General features: G+C 34.6%; 2 long non-coding RNA genes across 38 annotated transcripts; one reads left to right on the forward strand and one right to left on the reverse strand.

The window, feature by feature from the left end:
- Window positions 1-249: 249 nt before the first annotated feature.
- On the forward strand, window positions 250-15,998 carry LOC148206995 (uncharacterized). The gene is made up of 2 exons (XR_015783891.1): window positions 250-1,845; window positions 1,895-15,998. It is a non-coding gene; the product is annotated as an uncharacterized LOC148206995 (long non-coding RNA).
- Window positions 8,984-27,205, reverse strand: LOC148206996 (uncharacterized). Of its 37 annotated transcripts, none has more exons than XR_015783882.1 (5): window positions 19,227-27,205; window positions 19,067-19,131; window positions 17,834-18,969; window positions 17,359-17,424; window positions 8,984-17,265 (listed from the first exon to the last, which is right to left on the reverse strand). It is a non-coding gene; the product is annotated as an uncharacterized LOC148206996 (long non-coding RNA). The 37 variants fall into 37 exon arrangements; XR_015783864.1 differs by adding an exon at window positions 17,623-17,718 and having other exon boundaries at window positions 8,984-17,502; XR_015783869.1 differs by having other exon boundaries at window positions 8,984-14,889; window positions 15,000-15,053; window positions 15,149-18,969.
- Between the last annotated feature and the right edge of the window lie 444 nt (window positions 27,206-27,649).

The raw sequence follows: 27,649 nt of genomic DNA on the forward strand, positions 1-27,649 counted from the left end.
AAAAATATGGGCAAGGAAAATAGTGAACTCAGAGATAATAAAACAAAGGGTCTCACCAGAACTCCATCAATTGTTACCATCCACTGTTTCCAGAAGTTGCCCACCACCCACCATTTTCATACCCTGCACCCACTTGAATTCTTAGTTTTCTTGAAAGGCCCATTCGACCTAGATCATCATCATAATGATCCCACGATTAATTATTGCCCTAGCATAGACAAACACCATGACCGAATCGCCCTACAACAAACAAGAGAGACTAAAGCTAATCCAACTTGAACAGGCAAGAAAAATAGTAATAATAGTAGTAGTAAAACAAAATGTATCGATCCAATATCCTCTTAACTGCAACATGAGTAGAAGAAGTTAATCAAAATCAACAGCCAACGGTCCAACAACACAAATGTCAAACCTTGTCACTCATAAAGTATCTACTTTTAAGATCTCCCACTCCACACATTTACTTTGAAGAATAACCACAATGAACATAATGAATTCAAAAATAATAAAACCTAAGGTTCACCAGATTTCCATCCACGTTACCAAACCTGCCCACCACCCACCATTTGCACACCCTGCACACATTTCATTTCTTAGTTTCCGTGTAAAGCCCATGAATTCAGGAAAACAAATTTGGGTAGAAAATGAAGCACCAAGACCCCATCCATTCAAGAAATTTGGGTAGAAGATGAAATACCCAAGACCATCATTCGATGAATAAACAAATTCAGGAACCAAAATACTAATTGAGAAACTTCCATAGTAGGCTCAATCATCATAAGGTTCAGCGATCAAGTGTTGCTCATGCTCAGACAAACACCATGGCAGACACATGTACCTTCCTACAACCAATACATTTTCATGTGAAGTCTAATTATTCAATAAAACTATAATTAATCTGGGTAAAAGATGAAGGATCTAGATGATAAGATGTAAAAATTTCAGGAATTAAAAAACCAATGGAGAAATTTCCATAACAGATTCTTTGACCATAATTGTCCAGTAAACATGTACCCTCCTACAACCAATAAGAGAGACTAAAGCCACTTGAGCAGACTATAAAAATAGTAAATGAGAATGCAAACATAGAGCTTTGCAGTAAGTTAAATAATCTACACCTACTGCATGCCAATAGACATCCTCTTCAGTGCAAGAGGAGTGGAAGAAGATAAACAAAATCAACGGAGTCAACTGTCCAACAACCCAAATGTCAAAGCCTCACTTATAGGGTGCCTACGTTCAAGATTACCCATTCCACAAGTTTAGTTTAAAAAATAAGGGCAAGGAAAATAATGAATGCAAAGATAATAAAACAAAGGGTTTAACCGGAACTCCATCCATTGTTACCATCCACAGTTTCCGAAGTTGCCCACCACCCACCATCTGCACACCCTGCACCACTTCATTTCTTAGTTTTCTTGTAAAGCCCATTGATTAACTATAATTAATCTGTGTAGAAGATGAAGGACCTAGTTGATGAGATAAATAGACAAATACAATAATTAAAAAACCAATGGAGAAATTTCCAAAACAAGCTCAATCATCATAAATTTCCAAAACAAGCTCAATCATCACAATGTTCCAGCTATCAATTATTGCTCTTGGATAGACAAACACCATGGCCAAAACATGTACCCTACAACCAATAAGAGAGACTAAAGCCAATCGAACTTGAATAGACAAGAAAAATAGTATATGAGTAGAAGATAATCAAAATCCTCTTAACTGCAAAATGAGTAGAAGAAGATAATCAAAATCCAAAGCCTGTCACTCTTAAAGTATCTACTTTTAAGATCTCCCACTCCACAAGTAAACATAATGAATTCAAAATTAATAAAACCAAAGGTTCACCATGTTTCCATCCATAATGAATTCAAAATTAATAAAACCAAAGGTTCACCATGTTTCCATCCACCGTTACCATACCTACCCACCACCCACCATTTGCACACCCTTCACACATTTCATTTCTTAATTTCCGTGTGAAGCCCATGAATTCAAGAAAACAATAATCAATTTGGGTAGAAGACGAAGGACCAAGACCACTTCCATTCAAGAAATTTGGGTAGAAGATGAAAGACCCAAGCCCAAAAGATGAATAAACAAATTCAGAAACCGAAATACTAATTGAGGAACTTCCATAGTAGGCTCGATCATGTTTAAACAAAACCTTGGCTGACACATGTACCTTCCTACAACCAACACGTTTTCATGTAAAGCCCATGTATTCAATAAAACTATAATTAAGGTAGAAGATGAAGGACCTAGACGATAAGATGAATAAATAAATTCTGGAATTAAAAAGCAAATGGAGTAGAAGAAGATAATCAAAATCAACAATTATCCGTCCAACAACACAAATGTCAAAGCCTGTCACTTATAATCTACATTCAAGATCTCCCACTCCACAAGTTTAGTTTGAAGAATAACCGCAATGAACATAATGAATTCAAAATTAATAAAACCTATAGTTTACCGGATCTCCATCCACTGTTACCAAAGCCTGCCCACCACCTACCATTTGCACATCATGCACACATTTCTATTCTTAGTTTCCCTGTAAAGCCCATCAATTCAAGAAATCAATTATCAATTTGGGCAGAAGATGGACCAACACCATAAGATGAGTCAACAAATTCAGGAACCAAAATACTAATTGAAAAACTTCTATAGCAGGCTCAATAATCATAATGTTCAGCGATCAAGTATTGCTCATGCTTAGACAAACACAATGGTCGACACATGTACCTTCCTACAACCAATAAGTTTCCCTGTAAAGCACATGTGTTCAAGAAAACTATATTAATTTGGGTAGAAGATGAAGGACCTAGATGATAGGATGACAAACAAATTCAAGAATTAAAAAAGCAATGGAGGAATTTCCATAACAGACTCGTTGACCATAATGTCCAGTGATCAAGTATTGCTCCTGTTTATAGAAACAGCATGGCCAAAACATGTACCTTACTACAACCAATAAGAGAGACTAAAACCACTCAAACACACAAGAAAAATAGTAAAGGAGAACGTAATAAAACATAAATGAAGTAAGTTAAATAATATGCACATACTGCATCCATGATCCAATAGACATCCTCTTCACTGCAACAGGACCAAAAGATAATTAAATTCAACAGTCAATGATAAGTATACAGTGCCTACTTTCAAGATCTCCCATTCCACAAGTTTAGCTTGAAAAGTAAGGCAATGAAAATGGTGAATGCAAATATAATAAAACAAAGGGTTTCACCGGAACTCCATCCACTGTTACCAAACCTGCCAACCACCCACCTCATTTCTTAGTTTCCGTATAAAGCCCATAAATTCAAGAAAACTAAAATCAAGGTTAGAAAATGAAGGACCTAGATGATAGGATGAATAAACAAATACAATAATTAAAAACCAATGGAGAAATTTCCATGAGAGGCTCTTGCTTAGACAAACACAATGGCTGAGACATGTACCTTCCTACAACCAATAAGAGAGACAACAATTCTAACTCAAAAAGTATAAAGTAATCTACCGCTATTGGCTCTATGATCCAATAGACAAGACAAGAAGAAGATAATCAACATCAACAGAGTCAAGGGTCCAACTACACAAATGTCAAAGCCTCTCACTCCTACATCGCCTTTTTAGAAGATCTCCCACTCCACAGGTTTAGCTTAAAGAATAATGGCAAAGAAAAATATGAATTCAAGAAAACTATAATCAATATGGATAGAAGATGAAGGACGTAGATGACAAGATGATAAACAAATTCAATATTTAAAAAACCAATGGAGAAATTTCTATAACTGACATGATCATTAAATTCAGCGATCAAGTATTGCTCTTGCTTAGACAAAGACAATGGCTGACACATGTAAAGTATCAACCAATAAAAGCCTACAGTGATTCCAACTGAAGCACATAAGAAAAATAGTAAATGGAAACTTAATAAAATATAAAGCTTTATAGAAGTTAAATAATCTACAGATATTGAGTATTGCTCTTGCTTAGACAAAGACAATGGCTGACCATTTGCACACCCTGCACCCACTTCATTTTAGTTTCCCTGTAATGCCCATGCATACAGAAAAAAAGTATAATTAATCTGGGTAGAAGATGATGAGCTAATCAATAAAATAAAAACAAAAATCCCAGAATTAAAATTCCAAAGGAGAAATTTCTAAAACAGGCTTGATGATCATAATGTTCAGCAGTATTGATCTTGGATAGATGAACACCGTGGCCGAATCATGTACCTTCCTACAATCAATAAAAGAGACTAAAGCTTCAAAGTAAGTTCAATATCTCCCATAATTGTCTCCACGACCCCAATAGACATTCTCTTCACTACAAGTTGTCTCGTACAAATCCAATTCTAGAAACTTAATGCCTTAAGATTGGATCAGTTTCTGATACGGAAACAACAAGGATATCATATACTGCCCGCATATCATACATTACTGAAAATAGAAAATCCATAGAAGATAGTAATATAGTAAGTCCTGAATGGTTACATCAAACCAAGGTAGCCTTAGCCTCTCGTAATAATAAGTCTTTCAAAGCAAAATTGCATAGAAACTTATGATAGTTCACTTGCTGTCATAAGCAGTTCCTATTTCATGATTTTTAATACTCAGACAGAAAAAGAGTCACACTCGGTGGAGTGTGTTAAAATGGAATTCATGCAAACAGTTCAATCAACACCTGGATTTGGAATAGAAATAGAATAATTAACAAAGAAAAAAATCTTATCCAGAGTTGATAGCTCTTCATTCTAATTCAAAGAAAATCATTTTATCGAGAGTCGTTAGTAGTTTTAATTGGTTGTCATTTCTCGAAGAAAAGTTCTCCAAATCAACAGAAATTAACAAATTCTCATCCAATCCATGTCGCTCTTGCTTAGAAACACATCAATTACTCTCCAATTTAAACAATGAACAGAAAGGTTTTGGAATAATAAGAGTCAAAGATCTCTATTAGAAGTTATCAGCAGAAGGCATCAAAATTGCACAGTAGAACGTTTCAAAGCAAGAAACAAACCATCAAATCAGACAGTAAAGTCCAACCGCACTTGTTCCATAAAACTTCACAGATCGAAGAACTTCCACCCACTATTTGCACATCCTGCACCCACTCCGTTGCTTAGTTTACCCGGGAAACCATGAAACTATAATTAACATGGGCAGAAAGGACCTCGATGATAACATGAATAAATAAATTCAAGAAAAAAATAATGGAGAAATTTCCATAACAGGCTCAGACAAACACATTGTCTGATAAATGTACCTTCCAACCACCAATAAGAGAGACTACCCGTAGTTCCAAATAGAGCACATAAGAAATATAGGGAATGGGAATATAGCAAAACCTCAAACTTCAAAGTAAGTTCAATATCTACTGCAATTGCCTCCACGACCCCAATAGACATTCTCTTCACTGCAATACAAATGTTAAAGCCTCACTTATTCATATAGTGCCTACTTACAACTCTAACTTCACAAGTTTAGCCTGAAGAATAACTGCAAGGAAAATAATGAATGCAAAGATAATAATACATAAAGTAACAAAGGCACAGCTTATACTGTTTTCGAAACCTGACCCCACATATCTACTGCCTTCGTGTAAAAGCTCAAGAAGAAGCATGGTGTCCCTAAGATAATCTCTGTTGAGAATATGACAAAGTAGATAAACAATGAGAGAGGAGTCGCTTGTGCCTGCAGCCACCACAGTCTTTGGGGAGGCGCCGCTCCTGGCAACCAGAGCTTGGGGAGGCGTCGCAGTCGCAGTCGCCAGCAGCCACAAAATAAAGTGTTAAAATCAAATTGTGCAGTGCTGTTGATAATTAGTAAAATGAAGTAATAACTTAATAACAAAGAAAATGACTTTTCAAATTTGAGACACCTTAGAAAAAAAAAATGTTTTCAATCGTTTCAATTGCATCCTGTAAAAGGGCAGTATGAATCAAGAACTCACAGTTCTATGGGAAACACAAATTACTTAGAAATGTAAGTGTAAAAAAGGTGCACATAGTCAAGAAATACAAATACCCACAAGAACTGTCAGCCACACTACAAGGTTAGTAGTAAATCCAACCAAAACTCAGAATTCAAACAAAAAGTTTAGTCAGACTTCAATAAAGACATTAGAAATGTAAGAATAACAAAACCAAAGGTTTACAAATCCCATCACTTGTGTTTCCACATCCTACCTCACATATCATTCTCGTAAAATAAGCTTAATTTACAAAGTTTCAAATTAGAAAGAAACATCTTCACTCATGATATATGCTCAATGAGACAAATGTTGCACAAAATAAATCCACCGATCATTGCTGCAGAGAAAAAATAATTAATTGAACCCGTATAAGAAACTAGGTATAATTTGCCAAAACTCCGAATTATTGCATTTGATCAATCCCATAAAACCATATCATAAACATCATATAATTTACCAAAACCTCGTACAAACTTGATCAAGAAGGCAACTAACAAGAAACACAACAATCGCATACGCAACACCAATACAACTCCGCTACCAACAAAACTCAATCCCCAAAGCCACTTATGACAGGACTGAACAGGGAGTATACAATAAATTTCTATATATAAGAGAGGGTTTTGGGCGCCAACTCATTTGGCGGGAAAGTATACAATGTAATAAATAGTTTATTACATTTCTTTGTGTTTAAGTTAATATTAATGTAACTTCTCAGTTTCAAAATTCAAACAACATTTTATTAAATTTGTTTTGAATGTTAACTTTTATTCCAAATTGAATCAGATTAATATGTGCTAATTGGTTTTACTCATGGGATATGTGACTCATTTTTCAGCAACTTTAACTAATCTTTTTTTTATATTATTAATTATTGTGTATCAAATTTTAAACATAGTTACATGTTTTCCCAACTTCTATTATTATTATATAGTTCATGTGAATCAGTTGCAATATATAGTTCATGTGAATCAGTTACAATATATAGTTCATGTGAATCAGTTGCAATAAAATAAATTGTTGATGAGATTATATATGAAATTTAAATAAATAATATATATTGCTTTTATATATAATTTTATTAATTTAATAAAAGATTAGAATTAACTTATTCTACCGACTAGAAAATAGTTAAAGGATAAAATTATATTTAAAAACAGATTTGATTAACTTTATTTATAAAAGTCGAGCCTATAAATAGTATCACCCGTTAATCATGTTTTATTTTTTTTTTAAATTATCATTCTTTCAAATTTATTTATTTTTTTAAACTTTCTTCTAAGTTTAGGAGCTTCAATGATCGATTTTTAGAATAAAATCATTTTTTTGTAATTTTCTTTGATTATTTTTTAAAGAAAAACTTCCATGTAATTTTAAGAACTCGAGATAAATATTTATTTAGTTAAGATGAATTTGTATAATGAATGAATCTGCATCATAATTAATTGATGCTTCATGAAGATAAATAAAATCAAACTATACCCATTTGAGGTAAGAAAAGAGTAAATTAAGAGCAAATTAGCATGTAAGAAAAGAGTAAATTACGAGCAAATTAGTGTGTAAGAAAAGAGTAAATTAAGAGCAAATTAATGCAGAAACTTTTAAAATATGTGGGGATTGGCAATGCCTTGGCGCTAAAAACATTTAACACCAGTGATATTTAGAAGTCTTGGGTGCTACCATTGGACACTACCTAAAAATTTGATTTCTATAAGCTTTAGACACTACCTAAAAGTTTGATTTCAATAAGCTTTGGTCGCTTGGATATTGGCCATCAATTTTTCGATGCGAGTATTAATTGAAACATGACCCTTTTTTATTTATTTTCATTAAACACACCTTATTTCTGTGAGTAGACTTCCTCCAAGAATGACTTGCTGAATGAATGTATTTGAACGAAAACTGATTAAAGATTTTCATAAAAACTTTATTGAATGAATGAGAATATATGTAATGGAAGGATGGTAATTTTTGTGATGAAATATGATAATTATATAAAAATTCTGTAAAGAAAATATCAAACCTTGATAAGTTGAAACAGAAAAATATTATATGCCAAGCTAATAAAAAATATTATGGTGAAGGTTCTAAATAGAAGAAGTATAAACTTTCTCATTGCCCCACATGAATGATGGCCGAAAAAGTCTTCATAGACTGACCAAAACATCTAGTCTGATTTAAATTCATACGGAAGTCATATTAGACTTGGACCAAATTAAATCTTATTGATAGTAATGAAGATTATTTATCAAAAGAAAACATATAACTAGATATTGTTAGTGTTTGCAGCAGTAAAGAGCTACTTCAGATGGAGCAGACTACCTATCTATAACTAAAGATGTGGTGACGTTTTTACAATTGCTTTTCTATTTCAAAAATATTAAGGCAATAGAAGAATATAAAAAGAGTATGAATTCAATTTTGTTTTTTAATCTAAATGTAGTTTTGACAAATCATACAATAATTTTATAATATATAACAAGTGTACTTGTTTTTCATTTCTCTAATCTAGAATGTAAACAGGACAATTTAGGATTATATATCTAATAAGGTACATGCATAAAATGGTTTAAAAATTTCTAACTAATAGACTAAAGATCTTAAAAAAAAATATTTACAAAACAGAAAAGAATTCCAGTAAACTGTTTCTATTACAAAAAATCACACGAAAAAAATAATCTCATTTTACTGAGTACACTATAAAAAAATAATTTATATAACATTAAAATAAATCATTCACATTCACATAATACATTCTTATTAGAGTAAATATTCACATTAAAATAAATCATTCACATTCATATAATACATTCTACCGAGTAAATATTTATTTTGCGATGAGAGTAAATACTTATTTTGCTATCAGAGTAAATATTCACATAATCCAAATCACAAGAAAAAATAATCTCAATTTACTGATCAGAGTCCATAGAAAAGAACAAAATGTAGAAAGGAAAATAGAACATTTTTTTAAATAAGTATGAATTTCAAACAGGAATAACTACTAAAGCAATAATCATTCATAATAATTATATAAGAATTAAAGGACCATGTTAACAAATATCTAATTCAATACAAGAATAAAACTGAATTAAATATACATCCATATTCCTAGAAAATATCTGACAATCACATCCATATTTCAAAATTGGAAATAGACTGTTGATACTTGGACATATCCTAATCCAAAATACCTCCAAAGACTCTGACCTAAGCAGTCAAAACAACAAGGAGGGAAAAAGATAACTACTCTATAGCAAGCATATATCAACACAATGTACATACTCCAAATGACAGCAAAGTAAGAAATGGAATCACATAGAAGAAATTAGGTTTTCATTAGCTGCTTCTGTTTTCATAGTAGGCTTAAACAAACCCCTCTCCAAAAGGAATGTTGTTAACAAATGATATCCAGTTAAAACTGGATATACTGGTAGATCATATAGGTAACTTCAGAGTTTCAACACCAGAAACTAAAGCCATAAAATTGAATCAATTCCTGGTACAGAAACCATAAGAATATCAGATACTGCAAGCCCAAGATGATCTCATAAAACCAAGGTAGGCCTAAATAAGTTAAGATCGGTCCATCACAAGCTATCATAAGCCCTTCTAAACTCTTCAATGAATACAAGTCCCTCGCTTGTGCTCAAAAGGGATTCATGCAAATAGTTACATTATACCATTTCAAGAACCGCATCCTGAGATTACCAAATTCTTCCCCAAAACTCCAGTATCATCTTGCTTAGAAATACATATTCCTATCCAAATCAAACAAATATAAAAAACAATGAATTGAAGGGTTTTGGAAAACCAATAAGCAAACCATCAAATCAAAGAGTAAGCCCAAGAGCACTTGTCAATCATGTTCAAATCACAAAGCCTTACACTTGTCAATCATGTTCATCTCACAAAGCCTTCCATAAGGCCAGAACTCATAAAAATGTAACAGATGCACCTGTAGTGACTGTTACAAACTCCCCCTCCGTGCACACCACCATCAATAAACCAAGATCAAAATCAAACCAAGTTTAGCCAATTAAAAATGAAGTCAGAAGAATGTAACAGTAAATAAAACCTTTAGCATCACAAATCACAGAATTTCCATGCATCATTTGCACATCTTCATCACACTTCATTGCTTGGCTTCAGTGTAAAGCCCATGAATTTAAAAAATAAATAAATAAAAAAAAAAAATAAATATATATATATATAATCAACTAGGTAGAAGATGAAGGATCTAAACGGTAAGATGAATTCATAAATTCAAGAATTAAAAACACAATGGAGATATTACCATAAGGTTTTGAGCAAACCATCAAATCAAAGAGTAAAGACAACAGAACTGGTCAACCATGCTCATCCCACAATTTCTTTTATAAACCTATAACACATAAAAAAGAAACAAACCTTTCCACCTCAAATGTGAGTTTGTAAGAGTACTCTCGTAGTGACAGTTAAAACCAAGATCAGAATCAAACAAACAAGTTTAGCCAGTTAAAAATTAATCCAGAAAACACTGCTCTGTACCAGTAAATGAAACCCTCAGCGTCACAATGAACATATTCCACACTTACACCATAACAGGCTCGAAGATCATAACCTTCAATGATCAAGTATTTCTCTTGCATGGACAAACACGGAATGATAAATGTACCTTCTACTACTAATATATGACACTATGCCTTCCAAATCAACCACATAAGAATAATAGTGAATGGAAACACAATAAAACGAGATTGACTACAACCATTCCAAATAATAATCTACCGCCATTTCCTCCACAAACAACAGACAACCATAGCAAGCAAGTTTTCACTGCAAATGCCAAAGCCTCTCATACTCATATAGTGCCTGTTTACAAGAACTCCCACTCCAAATGTTTAGCCAGAAAAATAATTGCAAAGAAAATAAAGAATACCAAGACAATAGAACCTAAGTTTTCCCTGGATATCCAACCACTCCATCCCAAACCTTCCCACCAACCACCATTTGCACACCCCGCACCAACTTCATTTTAGTTTCCCTGTAAAGCTCTTGCATAGGAAAAAAATATAATTAATCTTTTGTAGAAGATGAAGGAGCTAATCAATAAGATAAAAACACAAATTCAGAAACTAGAACTCCAAAGGAGAAATTTCCAAAACAGGCTCGATGATCATAATGTTCAGCATAATTGATCTTGCACCATAGCTGGAACATGTAACTTTCTACAACCAATAAAAGAGACTGAAGCCCTTCCAACTCAAGGAGACAAAAAAATAGTAAATGAGAACATAATAAAACATGAAGCTTTGTAGTAAGTTAAATAATCTAAACCCACTGCATCCAGATCCATTAGACATCTTCACTGCAAAATCAGTAGAAGAACATAGTCAAAATCAACAGCCAACTGTCACAACACAAATGTCAAAGCCTCTCACTCATACAGTGCCTATTTATAAGATCTCCCACTCCACAAGTTTAACCTAACGAATATATTCAATGAAAGTCAGTGAAAATAACGAGTTCAAAGATACCGAATTCAAATATAATAAAACCCAATGTTTAACATTTCCCTATCCACTGTTACCTAAACTTGGCCACCACACACCATTTCCTCACCCTGCACCCATTTCAATTGTTCGTTTCCCCACCCCATCAATTCAAGAAAAACATAATCAATATGGGTACAAGATGAAGGACCAAGACCCCATCCATTAAAGAAAACAATAATAATTTTGGATAGAAGACTAAGGACGAAGACCATAATGAAAATAATGAATGCAAAAATATTAGAACAAAGGCCTTCAAACCGCAACTCCATCCACTGTTCTGCCAACCACCCACCATTTGCACACCCTGCACCCACTTCATTTCTCATCAATTCAAGAAAACTACAATTAATCTGGATAGAATATGAAGGACCTAGACAAAAAGATAAATAGACAAATATAAAATTAAAAATGAAGTGGAGAAATTTCCAAAACCTGCTCAATCAACATAACAGTGATCAATCATTGCTCTAGCTTAGACAAACAGCGTGGCAGAAACATGTAACCCAAAACATCTACCTACCTACAACCAATAAGAGAGACTAAAGTCATTCCCACCTACCTACAACCAATAAGAGAGACTAAAGTCATTCCAAGAGAGACTAAAGTCATTCCCACCTACCTACAACCAATAAGAGAGACTAAAGTCATTCCATACAAGAAAAATAATACATGAGAATGACAGGAAACATAAAGCTCTGTAGTAAGTTCAATAACCTACTGCATCCACGATCCAAGAGACATCCTCTTCATTGCAACATGAGTAGAACAACATTAATCAAAATCAACAGCCCATGGTCCAACAAGTCTGCCACTCATAGAGTGGGTACTTTCAAGATCTACCACTCCACAAGTTTAGTTTGAAGAATAACGGCAATGAAAATAATGAATTCAAAAATAATAAAACTTAAGGTTCACCAGATTTCTATCCACCATTACTGAAACCTGCCCACCACCCACCATTTGCACACCCTGCACACATTTCATTTCTAAGTTTCCGTGTAAAGCCCATCAATTCAAGAAAGCAATAATCAATTTGAGTAGAAGATGAAGGACCAAGACCCCATCCATTCAAGAAAATTTGGTAGAGGACGAAAGACCCAAGACCATAAGATAGTAGGCTCGATCATCGTAAGTTTAAGCGATCAAGTATTATGGGTAGAAGATGAAGGACCTAGACGATTACATGAATAAAAAAATTCAGGAATTAAAAAAACAATGGAGAAATTTCCATTACAGATTCTCTGACCATAATTGTCCAATGAACATGTACCTTCCTACAACAAATAAGAGAGACTAAAGCCACTTGAGCAAACTAGAAAAATAGTAAATGAGAATGTAATAAAACAAAGCTTTGCAGTAAGTTAAATAATCTACACCTACTGCATGCACGATCCAATAGAAATAAATCCCCTTCACTGTAAGAGGAGTAGAAAAAGACAATTAAAATCAACAAAGTAAACTGTCCAACAACCCAAATGTCAAAGCCTCTCAATTATAGAGTGCCTACTTTCAAGATCTCCTATTTCACAAATTTAGTTTGAAAGTAACGCAAACAAAAATAATGAATGCAAAGATAATAAAACAAAGGGTTTCACCGAGCTCCTTCCATTGTGACCATTCACTGTTTCTGAAGTTGCCCACCACCCACCATTTGCATACCTGCTCCCACTTCATTTCTTAGTTTTCTTGTAAAGCCCATCCATTAACAATAATTAATGTGGGTACAAGATGAAGGACCTAGTTCATAAGATAAATAAACAAATACAATAATTAAAAAAGCAATCGAGAAATTTCCGAAACACGCTGGATCATCATAATGTTCCATTGGTCAATTATTGCTCTTGCATAGACAAACACCATGGCAGAAACATGTATCTCCCTACAACCAACAAGAGACTAAAGCCAATCCAACTTGAACAGACAAGAAAAATAGTATATGAGAATGGTAATAAAACATACTGCGTCGATCCAATATCCTCTTAACTGCAACATGAGTAGAAGAAGATAATCAAAATCACCAGCCAACGGTCCAACAAAACAAATACCAAAGACGGTAACTCATAAAGTATCTACATTTAAGATACCCACTCCACAAGTTTAATTTAAAGTATAGCGTTATAACCTATGGTTCACCGGATCTCTATCCACTGTTTCCAAAACCTGCCCACCACCAACCATTTGCACATCATGCACACATTTCATTTCTTAGGTTCCCTGTAAAACCCATCAATTGAAGAAAACAATAATCAATTTGGGTACAAAATGAAGGACCAAGACCCCATTCATTTAAGAAATTTGAATAGAAGATGAAAGACCCAAAAACATATGATCAATAAAAAAATTCAGGAACCAAAATACTAATTGAGAAAATTCCATAGTGGGCTCGATCATCATGATCATCATAAGGTTCTGCGATCAACTATTCCTCAAGTTTAGACAAACACGGTGGCTGACACATGTACCTTCCTACAACCAATACGTTTTTATGTAAAGCACATGTATTCAATAAAACTATAATTAATCTGGGTAAAAGATGAGGGACCTAGAAAATAAGATGAATAAACAAATTCAGGAATTAAAAAACCAATGGAAAAATTTCCATAACAGATTCTCTGACCATAATTTTCCAGTGAACATGTACCTTCCTACAACCAATAAGAGAGACTAAAGCCACTTGAGCAGACAAAAAAAATAGTAGATGAGAATATAATAAAACATAAATTTTGCAGTAAGTTAAACAATTTACACCTACTGCATGCACAATCCAATAGACATCTTCACTGCATGAGGAGTAGAAGAAGATAATCAAAATCAACAGAGTCACTGTCCAACAACCCAACACCCATTCCTCAAGTTTAGTTTGAAAAATAAAGGCAAAGAAAATAATGTAAGCAGAGATAATAAAACAAAGGGTTTCACCGGAACTGCATCCATTGTTACAATCCACTGTTTCCGAAGTTGCCCACCACCAACCATTTGCACACCCTACACCCACTTCAATTCTTAGTTTCCTTGTAAGGCCCATCAATTAACTATAATTAATCGACCTAGATCATAAGAAAATAATAAAATACAAAAAGCAATCGAGAAATTTCCAAAACAAGCTCGATCATCATAATGATCCAATCATAATGATCTCACGATCAATTATTGCTCTTGCATAGACAAACACCATGAAAGAAACATGTACCTCCCTACAACCAACAAGAGAGACTAAAGTCAATCCAACTTGAACAAACAAGAAAAATAGTATATGAGAATTTAATGAAACATACTGCATCGATCCACTATCCTCTTAACTGCAACATGAGTAGAAGAGGATAATCAAAACCAACAGCCAACGGTCCAACAACACAAATGCCAAAACCTGTCACTCATAAAGTATCTACTTTTAAGATCTCCCACTCCACAAGTTTAGTTTGAAGGATAACAGCAATGAACATAATGAATTCAGAAATAATAAAACCTAAGGTTCACCATATATCCATCCACAGTTACCGAAACCTGCCCACCACCCACCAATTACACATCCTGCACACATTTCATTTCTTAGTTTCCGTGTAAAGCCCATCAATTCAGGAAAACATTAATCAAATTTGGTGGAAGATGAAGGACCAAAACCCCACCCATTCAAGAAATTTGGGTAGAAGATGGAGAACCCAAAACCATAAGATGAATAAATAAATTCAGGAACCAAAACACTAATTGAGAAAATTCCATAGTAGGGTCGATCATCATCAGGTTCGGCGATCAAGTATTGCTCAAGCTTAGACAAACACCTTGGCTGACACATGTACCTTCCTACAACCAATACGCTTTCTCGTAAAGCCCACGTATTCAATAAAACAATAATTTACCTGGGTAAAAGATGAAGGACCTAGATGATAAGATGAATAAACAAACTCAGGAATTAAAAAACCAATGGAGAAATTTCCATAACAAATTCTCTGACCATAATTGTTCAGTGAACATGTACCTTCCTACAACCAATAAGAGAGACTAAAGCCACTTGACCAGAGAAGAAAAAAAAGTAGACGAGAATATAATAAAACGAAAAGTTTTGCAGTAAGTTAAATAATCTACACCTACTGCATGCACGATCCAATAGACATCTTCACTGCAAAGTAGAAGAAGATAATCAAAATCAACAGTCAATTGTCCAACAACCCAACACCCATTCCATAAGTTTAGTTTGACAAATAAGGGCAAGGAAAATAGTGAACGCAGAGATAATAAAACAAAGGGTCTCACTGGAACTCCATCCACTGTTACCATCCACTGTTTCCAGAAGTTGCCCACCACCCACCATTTTCATACCCTGCACCCACTTGAATTCTTAGTTTTCTTGAAAGGCCCATTCGACCTAGATCATCATCATAACGATGCCGCGATCAATTTTTGCCCACAAACACCATGACCGAAGCATGTCCCTCCCTACAACCAACAAGAGAGACTAAAGCCAATCCAACTTGAACAGACAAGAAAAATAGTAGTAATAGTAGTAGTACAACAAACTGTATCGATCCAATATCCTCTTAACTGCAACATGAGTAGAAGAAGTTAATCAAAATCAACAGCCAACGGTCAAACATCACAAATGTCAAACCTTGTCACTCACTCATAAAGTATCTACTTTTAAGATCTCCCACTCCACACATTTACTTTGAAGAATAACCGCAATGAACATAATGAATTCAAAAATAATAAAACCTAAGGTTCACCAGATTTCCATCCACGTTACCAAACCTGCCCACCACCCACCATTTGCACACCCTGCACACATTTCATTTCTTAGTTTCCGTGTAAAGCCCATGAATTCTGGAAAACAATAATCAATTTGGGTAGAAAATGAAGCACCAAGACCCCATCCATTCAAGAAATTTGGGTAGAAGATGAAATACCCAAGACCATACGATGAATAAACAAATTCAGGAACCAAAATACTAATTGAGAAACTGTTAGGGAACTAATTGTATCTAGTAGAAGAAGAGACATTACCCAGCCTAACTGCCTGGCAGTTAGGTAAGTCAGTATAAAAGGGGTGGGTTGGTTGGTGAGAGGGGGAGTCTTTGAGTGTTATTGTTTGGCGGGAACTCTTGTAGTTCTTTGGAGGGAGGTTAAGCTCTCTGGTTACGTTGTAACACCATTCTTACTGATTCTTTTTCAATAAAAGGAGGCTGTATAATTCAGATATATTGTCTTTGTGTGTATTCGAGTGTTTTTTCCATAGGTTCTTGATCCAAGAACCTATCAGAAACTTCCATAGTAGGCTCGATCATCATAAGGTTCGGCCATCAAAAGTGTTGCTCATGCTCAGACAAACACCATGGCAGACACATGTACCTTCCTACAACCAATACATTTTCATGTAAAGTCCATTTATTCAATAAAACTATAATTAATCTGGGTAAAAGATGAAGGACCTAGATGATAAGATGAATAAACAATTTCAGGAATTAAAAAACCAATGGAGAAATTTCCATAACAGATTCTTTGACCATAATTGTCCAGTGAATAGGTAACCTCCTACAACCAATAAGAGAGACTAAAGCCACTTGAGCAGAGTATAAAAATAGTAAATGAGAATGTACTAAAAAAGAGCTTTGCAGTAAGTTAAATAATCTACACCTACTGCATGCCAATAGACATCCTCTTCAGTGCAAGAGGAGTGGAAGAAGATAAACAAAATCAACAGTCAACTGTCCAACAACCCAAATGTCAAAGCCTCTCACTTATAGGGTGCCTACGTTCAAGATTACCCATTCCACAAGTTTAGTTTAAAAAATAAGGGCAAGGAAAATAATGAATGCAAAGATAATAAAACAAAGGGTTTCACCGGAACTCCATCCATTGTTACCATCCACAGTTTCCGAAGTTGCCAACCACCCACCATTTGCACACCCTGCACCCACTTCATTTCTTAGTTTTCTTGTAAAGCCCATTGATTAACTATAATTAATCTGGGTAGCAGATGAAGGACCTAGTTGATGAGATAAAAAAACAAATACAATAATTAAAAAACCAATGGAGAAATTTCCAAAACAAGTTCAATCATCATAATGATCCTCGGATAGACAAACACCATGGCCAAAACATGTACCTCCCTACAACCAATAATAGAGACTAAAGCCAATCCAACTTGAATAGACAAGAAAAATAGTATATGAGTAGAAGAAGACAATCAAAATCCTCTTAACTGCAAAATGAGTAGAAGAACATAATCAAAATCCAAAGCCTGTCACTCATAAAGTATCTACTTTTAAGATCTCCCACTCCACAAGTAAACATAATGAATTCAAAAATAATATAACCTATGGTTCACCGGATCTCTATCCACTGTTTCCAAAACCTGCCCACCACCAACCATTTGCACATCATGCCCACATTTTATTTCTTAGGTTTCCTGTAAAACCCATCAATTGAAGAAAACAATAATCAATTTGGGTACAAGATGAAGGACCAAGACCCCATTGATTTAAGAAATTTGGATAGAAGATGAAAGACCCAAAAACATAAGATAAATAAACAAATTCAGGAACCAAAATACTAATTGGGAAAATTCCATAGTAGGCTCGATCATCATACGGTTCTGCGATCAAGTATTGTATGAATAAACAAATTCAGGAATTAAAAAACCAATGGAGAAATTTCCATAACAGATTCTCTGACCATAATTGTCCAGTGAACATGTACCTTCCTACAACCAACAAGAGAGACTAAAGCCACTTGAGCAGACAAGAAAAATAGTAGATGAGAATATAATAAAACATAAAGTTTTGCAGTAAGTTAAATAATCTACACCTACTGCATGCACAATCCAATAGACATCTTCACTGCATGAGGAGTAGAAGAAGATAATCAAAATCAACAGAGTCAACTGTCCAACAACCCAACACCCATTCCTCAAGTTTAGTTTGAAAATAAGGGCAAGGAAAATAATGTAAGCAGAGATAATAAAACAAAGGGTTTCACCGGAACTCCATCCATTGTTACAATCCACTGTTTCCGAAGTTGCCCACCACCCACCATTTGCACACCCTGCACCCACTTCAATTCATAGTTTCCTTGTAAGGCTCATCGATTAACTATAATTAATCGACCTAAATCATAAGAAAATAAAAAAGTACAAAGATCATAAGAAAATAATAAAATACAAAACGCAATCGAGAAATTTCCAAAACAAGCTCGATCATCATAATGATCCAATCATAATGATCCCAAGATCAATTATTGCTCTTGCATAGACAAACACCATGAAAGAAACATGTACCTCCCTACAACCAACAAGAGAGACTAAAGCCAATCCAACTTGAACAAACAAGAAAAATAGTATATGAGAATGTAATAAAACATACTACATCGATCCACTGTCCTCTTAACTGCAACATGAGTAGAAGAGGATAATCAAAACCAACAGCCAACAGTCCAACAACACAAATGCCAAAACCTGTCACTCATAAAGTATTTACTTTTAAGATCTCCCACTCCACAAGTTTAGTTTGAAGGATAACAGCAATGAACATAAAGAATTCAAAAATAATAACCTAAGGTTCACCAGACTTCCATCCACGGTTACCGAAACCTGCCCACCACCCACCAATTGCACATCCTGCCCACATTTCATTTCTTAGTTTCCGTGTAAAGCCCATCAATTCAGGAAAACATTAATCAAATTTGGTGGAAGATGAAGGACCAAAACCCCACCTATTCAAGAAATTTGGGTAGAAGATGGAAGACCCAAGACCATAAAATGAATAAACAAATTCAGGAACCAAAACACTAATTGAGAAAATTCCATAGTAGGGTCGATCATCATAAGGTCCGGCGATCAAGTATTGCTCAAGCTTAGACAAACACCTTGGCTGTCACGTGTACCTTCCTACAACGAATACGCTTTCATGTAAAGCCCATGTATTCAATAAAACAATAATTTATCTGGGTAAAAGATGAAGGACCTAGATGATAAGATGAATAAACAAACTCAGAAATTAAAAAACCAATGGAGAAATTTCCTTAACAAATTCTCTGACCATAATTGTCCAGTGAACATGTACCATCCTACAACCAATAAGAGAGACTAAAGCCACTTGACCAGACAAGAAAAGTAGCAGACGAGAATATAATAAAACGAAAAGTTTAGCAGTAAGCTAAATAATCTACACCTACTGCATGCACGATCCAAAGACATCTTCACTGCAAGAGGAGTAGAAGAAGATAATCAAAATCAACTGTCCAAGAACCAAACACCCATTCCATAAGTTTAGTTTGAAAAATATGGGCAAGGAAAATAGTGAACTCAGAGATAATAAAACAAAGGGTCTCACCAGAACTCCATCAATTGTTACCATCCACTGTTTCCAGAAGTTGCCCACCACCCACCATTTTCATACCCTGCACCCACTTGAATTCTTAGTTTTCTTGAAAGGCCCATTCGACCTAGATCATCATCATAATGATCCCACGATTAATTATTGCCCTAGCATAGACAAACACCATGACCGAATCGCCCTACAACCAACAAGAGAGACTAAAGCTAATCCAACTTGAACAGACAAGAAAAATAGTAATACTAGTAGAAGTAAAACAAACTGTATCGATCCAATATCCTCTTAACTGCAACATGAGTAGAAGAAGTTAATCAAAATCAACAGCCAACGGTCCAACAACACAAATGTCAAACCTTGTCACTCATAAAGTATCTACTTTTAAGATCTCCCACTCCACACATTTACTTTGAAGAATAACCACAATGAACATAATGAATTCAAAAATAATAAAACCTAAGGTTCACCAGATTTCCATCCACGTTACCAAACCTGCCCACCACCCACCATTTGCACACCCTGCACACATTTCATTTCTTAGTTTCCGTGTAAAGCCCATGAATTCAGGAAAACAAATTTGGGTAGAAAATGAAGCACCAAGACCCCATCCATTCAAGAAATTTGGGTAGAAGATGAAATACCCAAGACCATATGATGAATAAACAAATTCAGGAACCAAAATACTAATTGAGAAACTTCCATAGTAGGCTCAATCATCATAAGGTTCAGCGATCAAGTGTTGCTCATGCTCAGACAAACACCATGGCAGACACATGTACCTTCCTACAACCAATACATTTTCATGTGAAGTCTAATTATTCAATAAAACTATAATTAATCTGGGTAAAAGATGAAGGATCTAGATGATAAGATGTAAAAATTTCAGGAATTAAAAAACCAATGGAGAAATTTCCATAACAGATTCTTTGACCATAATTGTCCAGTAAACATGTACCCTCCTACAACCAATAAGAGAGACTAAAGCCACTTGAGCAGACTATAAAAATAGTAAATGAGAATGCAAACATAGAGCTTTGCAGTAAGTTAAATAATCTACACCTACTGCATGCCAATAGACATCCTCTTCAGTGCAAGAGGAGTGGAAGAAGATAAACAAAATCAACGGAGTCAACTGTCCAACAACCCAAATGTCAAAGCCTCACTTATAGGGTGCCTACGTTCAAGATTACCCATTCCACAAGTTTAGTTTAAAAAATAAGGGCAAGGAAAATAATGAATGCAAAGATAATAAAACAAAGGGTTTAACCGGAACTCCATCCATTGTTACCATCCACAGTTTCCGAAGTTGCCCACCACCCACCATCTGCACACCCTGCACCACTTCATTTCTTAGTTTTCTTGTAAAGCCCATTGATTAACTATAATTAATCTGTGTAGAAGATGAAGGACCTAGTTGATGAGATAAATAGACAAATACAATAATTAAAAAACCAATGGAGAAATTTCCAAAACAAGCTCAATCATCATAAATTTCCAAAACAAGCTCAATCATCACAATGTTCCAGCTATCAATTATTGCTCTTGGATAGACAAACACCATGGCCAAAACATGTACCCTACAACCAATAAGAGAGACTAAAGCCAATCGAACTTGAATAGACAAGAAAAATAGTATATGAGTAGAAGATAATCAAAATCCTCTTAACTGCAAAATGAGTAGAAGAAGATAATCAAAATCCAAAGCCTGTCACTCTTAAAGTATCTACTTTTAAGATCTCCCACTCCACAAGTAAACATAATGAATTCAAAATTAATAAAACCAAAGGTTCACCATGTTTCCATCCACCGTTACCATACCTACCCACCACCCACCATTTGCACACCCTTCACACATTTCATTTCTTAATTTCCGTGTGAAGCCCATCAATTCAAGAAAACAATAATCAATTTGGGTAGAAGACGAAGGACCAAGACCACTTCCATTCAAGAAATTTGGGTAGAAGATGAAAGACCCAAGCCCAAAAGATGAATAAACAAATTCAGGAACCGAAATACTAATTGAGGAACTTCCATAGTAGGCTCGATCATCATAAGGTTCAGCGATCAAGTATTGCTCACGTTTAAACAAACACCTTGGCTGACACATGTACCTTCCTACAACCAACACGTTTTCATGTAAAGCCCATGTATTCAATAAAACTATAATTAAGGTAGAAGATGAAGGACCTAGACGATAAGATGAATAAACAAATTCTGGAACTAAAAAGCAAATGGAGAAATTTCAATAGCAGATTCTGTGACCATAATTGTCCAGTGAACATGGACCTTCCTACAACCAATAAGAGAGACAAAACCCACTTTAGCATACTAGAAAAATACTAAATAATAATGTAATAAAACATAAAGTTTTGCAGTAAATGATTGCTCTTGCATATACAAACACCATGGCCCAAACATGTACCTTCCTACAACCAACAAGAGAGACAAAAAGCCAATCCATCTTGAACAGACAAGAAAAATAATACATGAGAATGACAGAAAACATAAAGCTCTGTAGCAAGTTAAATGACCTACACCTATTGCAGCCACGACCCACAAGACATCCTCTTAACTGTAACATGAGTAGAAGAAGATTAATCAAAAGCAACAGCCAACTGTCCAACAAACAAATGTCAAAGCATGTCACGCATAAAGTATCTACTTTTAAGATCTCCCACTCCACAAGTTTAGTCTGTCCAACAAACAAATGTCAAAGCATGTCACGCATAAAGTATCTACTTTTAAGATCTCCCACTCCACAAGTTTAGTCTGTCCAACAAACAAATGTCAAAGCATGTCATGCATAAAGTATCCACTTTTAAGATCTCCCACTCCTTTGAAGAATAAGGGCAATGAATATAATGAATTCAAAAATAATAAAACCTACGGTTCGCCAGATTACCATCCACAGTTACCAAAACCAGCCCACCACCCACCATTTGCACACCCTTCACACATTGCATTTCTTAGTTTCCGTGTAAAGCCCATCAATTCAAGAAAACAATAATCAATTTGAGTAGACAATGAAGGACGAAGATAATAAGATGATAAACAAATTGAAGAATGCCACTCAAATAGACAAGAAAAATAGTAAATGAGAAGGTAATAAAACATAAATGTATTAAGTTAAATAATCTACACATACTGCATCCATGATCCAATAGACGTCCTTTTCACTGCAAGAGGAGTAAGAGAAGATAATCAAAATCAACAGTAACCAATAGACGCCTCTCACTCATAGAGTGCCTACTTTCAAGATCTCCCATTCCACTAGTTTAGTTTGAAAAAAAAAACGGCAATGAAAATAGTGAATGCAAATATAATAAAACAAAGGGTTTCACCAGAACTCCATCCCCATCCACTGTTACCGAACCTGTCAACCACTCACCATTTGCACACCCTGCACCAACCTCATTTCTTAGTTTCCCTATAAAGCCCATAAATTCAAGAAAACTACAATCAATCTGGGTTAGAAGATGAAGGACCTAGATGATAAGATGAATAAACAAATACAATAATTAAAAACCAATGGAGAAATTTCCATGAGAGGCTCTTGCTTAGACAAAGACAATGGCTAACACATGTACCTTCCTACAACCAATAAGAGAGACAACAACAATTCCAACTGAAGCACATAAAGCAAATGGAAACGTAATAAAACATAAAGCTTGTTCGTAAGTTAAATAATATTCAGTTATTGGCTCTACGATCCAATAGACATCTTCTTCACTGTAAATCAACAGAGTCAACGTCCAACAACACAAAATGTCAGCCTCTCACTCCTACACAAAATGTCAGCCTCTCACTCCTACACAAAATGTCAGCCTCTCACTCCTACTATGCCTATTTAGAAGATCTCTCACTCCACAAGTTTAGCTTGAAGAATAATGGCTAAGAAAAATATGAATGCGAAGATAATAAAATCCAAGGTTTCACCGGATCCATTGCTTCTGAAAGCTGGCCAACATCCACCACCAACCATTTGCAGATATTGCTCTTGCTTAGACAAATGGCTGACACATGTACCTTCCTACAACCAATAAGAGAGAGAACAGCAATTCTAACTCAAACACAAAGTAAATAGAAACGTAATAAAGCATAAAGCTTTGTAGTAAGTATAAAACATAAAGCTTTGTAGTAAGTTAAGTAATAAAGCATAAAGCTTTGTAGTAAGTATAAAACATAAAGCTTTGTAGTAAGTATAAAACATAAAGCTTTGTAGTAAGTTAAGTAATAAAGCATAAAGCTTTGTAGTAAGTTAAGTAATAAAGCATAAAGCTTTGTAGTAAGTATAAAACATAAAGCTTTGTAGTAAGTATAAAACATAAAGCTTTGTAGTAAGTATAAAACATAAAGCTTTGTAGTAAGTTAAATAATCTACCATCCAATAGACAAGACTAGAAGAAGATAATCAACATCAACAGAGTCAATGGTCCAACAACACAAATGTCAAAGCCTCTCACTCCTACATCGTCTATTAAGAGGATCTCCCTCTCCACATGTTTAACTTCAAAAATAATGGCAAAGAAAAATATGAATGCCAAGATAATAAAATCCAAGGTTTCTCCGGAAACCTGCCCACCACCCACCATTAGCACGTACTTCATTTCTAAGGTTCCCTGTAAAGCCCATGAATTCAAGGAAACTATAATTAATATGGGTAGAAGATGAAGAACCTAGACGACAAGATGATACTTTCAGCGATCAAGTATTGCTCTTGCTTAGAGAAAGACAATGGCGGACACACGTAAAACCTACAATCATTAAAAGACTACAGTGATTCCAACTGAAGCACATAAGAAAAATAGTAAATGGAAACTTAATAAAATATAAAGCTTTATAGTAAGTTCAATAATCTAATGATATTGCCCCCACAACCAATAGACATCCTTTTCGCTGCAAAAAGACTAGAAGAAGACAATCAAAATTAGCAGAGTCAACAGTCCAGCAACACAAGTGCCGAAGCCTCTCACTCATATAGCACCTATTCACAAAATGTTCAACTCTACAAGTTTTAGCCAGGAGAATAACGGCAAAGAAAATAACAAATGCAACGTTAAAGAAAAACTAATAACAAATGCAACGATAAAAAAGAAAAAAAAAACTAAGGTTTCACCGGATCTCCATCTCGGTCTCTTTCTCCACATAACTATTGCCTTCACGTAAAAGCTCAACCAACAAGAAGCATGGCGTCATTACTAAGGTAACCTCTCTTCGCCCGCGGCCACATCAATCAAGGGAGTTATAAGAAAATTCTCTAATACTCTCGACAATTAGGAAAATGAAGTCAGAACTAAGAAAACAACTTTTCAAATTTTCTACACCTAAGAAAAAAAAAAGTAATTCAGTATTATAAAACAAAAAAAAAAAACTTAATTATCTCGTTTAAATGATTTCAATTACATAATATAAAGTACTATAAAACTAAAAATATATTTTTTTCTCTCCTTTAAATAATTTCAATTGCATCTTGTAACGGTGATAAATCCAGAACTCATAAAAGCTATGAGAAACCCAAATTACTTAGGAATGTACAAGTGTCAAAAAGATAGTAAAGAAAGTGGAAAAGAGATGCATACGAGGCAATAGAGAAAAAAGCAGTTAGAGAAAAAAGCAATTCCTCACTGGCTTCGAGTACGGCATGGCTGAACAAGACAAGAAACACAAACTCTAACGGTCAAGACATTTTATCCTCTTATCCTTTTTTTACTATGAATCCAGTACTTCATATTCGTAGTTATAAACTTAAATCACTAAGAAACGACCCAAAAGTTGCCAACAAATCCTCTCCAAATTACCAAATTGTCGTGTCTCCAATAGTCTGATAGTGCATGTTACAAACGCCCACAAGAACTGCCAGCCACACTACAAGGTCAGCAATGAATCCAACCAAAACTCAGAATCCAAACAAGTTTACCTAATCACAAATAAAGACATAAGAAATGTAAAGGTAACAAAACCTAAAGCTTGACAAATCCCCAGGTAGGTTTTTCCACATCCTACCTCACATCTCAGTCCTGTAAAATATGCTAAATGTACAATGTTTCAAACCAAAGGGAACTATCTTCACTCGTAATATATGCTCCAAGAGACAATTGTTACCTAAAACAAATCCTCCAAACATTGCTACAAAGAAACCGGATCAAATAAATTAAATAATACAAATGAAACTCATCCAGGAAGTTATATTACCCTGATTATATTATTATTATTTAATCCTCAACTGTCAATGTGCTGAAAAGGAAACAAAATCACAGATCAAGATCTGACAGATTTCAAAAAATCAAACAAGAACTTTATTCACATTTATGGTTTTTAATCCTCAACCGGCATCGTGCTGAAAAGCAATGAATACATGCAGATCAAAAGCTAGATACGATAGATCTCTGTCATCAAATAAATAACTAAATTCAAATTGAATAAATAAGTCATCAGATAGCTAGTCACAGATAAATAAAAAATGTATGGATAAGAAAACCTAAAAACAAAATGGCAGTCCTTATGTTTGCTGCTGAGGAACAAATCACAATTCAATCCTTATGTTTAGTGATCAAGTCGATAAAATTAAATGAGAGAACATTCACCGAGAAATTAGGATATCATGAGCTGCAGCCATCAACCGCCGAAAGAAGTGCTGCAAAGGAATGAACACAAACACCAAATTTCATAGGCTCCGTAGACTCCGAAATCAGATCGTCACGATCGTCAATCACGAGTCAGTCAGGAATAACCTCATTGATATATTGATATCCTACACAACACATCCATAGCGTGTACGGCCCAAAAATTCAAGAAATCCAAAAAAATCAAGAAATCCAAAAAATCGGCTGAGTCTTAATTCAGGACGTTACAAAACTATTTCCAAACACCACTGAAGATAAAGAGATCATAGTTCAATCCCCATGTATAATGATCAATACCAAAAAACAATATATAATAGAAAGGAGACACAGAAGACTTAGGTTATGCTGAACCCTTGGCCGTTCTGAACTATTATGCTTTTCATGTTGCTTTTCATATCATCCATATGCAGAGAACCGGGCGACCAGTTGAAAAGGTGTAAAGAAATTACTACAAAAAGTATCTTGTTCTTCAATCCGACAAAAGCCCATCTATCGATACCCATATAATTCTGAAAACTCTGACAAAACTTGATCAAGAAGGGAAACACAGGCCATACACCACAATCTATCGATACCCATATAATTCTGAAAACCCTGAAAAAACTTGATCAAGAAGGAAAACACAAGCCATACACCACAATCTTCGAAACAATACTAATATACTAAAATAAAATTCAATCCCTAAAACCATGAATGTCAGACAGAAGATGCAAGAACCAAATTTGACACGAGAAGAACCACAAGGGCAATGGGGGTATATATAGAGAGGTAAGTCAAAATTGACAACTGTGATTACGCGGTGGAGGAAATCTGGACGGTCATGATACAGTTTCAAGATTTCCGTCCTTATCTTTTGGGGTCAACTGTAAACAGCTGTTTACCGAGTTATAATAAGAGAAATAACATTCTAGTTATTATTCTTAAATGTTTATGATATTTAAAAACTTCTTATGAATATTATCTTGTGTTTAGTTAAGAGATAATTCATTAGCTTTTCTAGTCAAGATAATTAAATTTTTTTTAATCTTTAATCTTGTGTTTAGTTAAGATATAATTCAATAACTTTTCTAGTCAAGATAATTAAATTTTCAAGATTGCTTTAATCTTCAATTCGATTTCAAACATTTTAAATTGTGCACATTATATAAAATTTAAAATAAATATTTTGTATTTATATTAT

Source organism: Vigna umbellata, chromosome 1, assembly GCF_029865625.1.
Source record: "Vigna umbellata cultivar VRB3 chromosome 1, Vumbellata_1.0, whole genome shotgun sequence".
NCBI lineage: Eukaryota > Viridiplantae > Streptophyta > Magnoliopsida > Fabales > Fabaceae > Vigna > Vigna umbellata.